A 1,066-nucleotide genomic window follows, 5' to 3' on the forward strand; every position below is an offset into this window, starting at 1 on the left:
AGGGCTCCTCTGGTCCGCACAAAGCCCTCAGTGGTAAAGGGCTACCCCCCAGGATATGCACAAAGCCCTGGTCTAATTCCCGCATCACAAAGATTAAAAACAAACTACCATATAACATTAAAAGGACTGGAACAATGACTCAGTGTTTAAGTATTTGTTGTGCTTGCAGAGGACCAGGCAGGATTTGGTTCCCATCTGGCAGCTCACAACCACCTGTAACTCCCACTACTGGGGTCCTACAGTTTGTTCTGGACTCGTTGGGATCCTACATACACATGGCACATACATAGTGTTTAACACAGGTAGGTAAACACTCATACACATAAAAGAAGTGAAATCTTACACACACACAGGAGTGCATACCTAGTAGTGTAGCACTAATACAGAAGGAAACCAAAGGGTTGAGGCTCTAGTGTAAAACCAGGGAGCATCCTACCTACAAGGCTTTCTCTGTAGCCTCTAGATCAGGAACAACTCAGTAGGAAGAACAGCTTTCCTCAGAAGATCCCAAACCTATTCTGTAACAAGCCAGACACAGGTATGTAAATGGTTGTCTACCAACTACAAAAGAAATAAATATATTGTAGCATAATCCACAGATTCACCATTACACAACACATGCTGCTGAAGCAAGCATGCCAGGCACCTTACCAACCTGAAACAAAGGTGGAGAGGGGTGCAGTTTACTTAACAAGTCTCCATTTACTTTGGTTTTTCAAGACAGGGTTTTTCTGTTTAACAATCCTAGCTGTCCTGGAACTTGCTTGGTAGACCAGGCTGGCCTCGAACTCATAGAAATCCTCCTGCCTCTGCCTCCCGAGTGTTGGGATTAAAGCCATGTGCCACCATCGCCCAGCCGAAGATACAATTTTATTTAAACACTAGTGAGGAATTTCGTCGTGTGTTTCAACTGTGTTTCAACTGTGTTTCAACTACGGAACTGGTTCTAGGATTGACCTAAACCAAAATGACCTTGAACTCCAATCTCCCAAATTCCCACCTTCCAAAAACGGATTAAAACTCTGTGTCAACAAAACACACACACACACACACACACACACACACA

This window comes from Microtus ochrogaster, unplaced genomic scaffold (genome assembly GCF_000317375.1).
Source record: "Microtus ochrogaster isolate Prairie Vole_2 unplaced genomic scaffold, MicOch1.0 UNK41, whole genome shotgun sequence".
NCBI classification, from domain to species: domain Eukaryota; kingdom Metazoa; phylum Chordata; class Mammalia; order Rodentia; family Cricetidae; genus Microtus; species Microtus ochrogaster.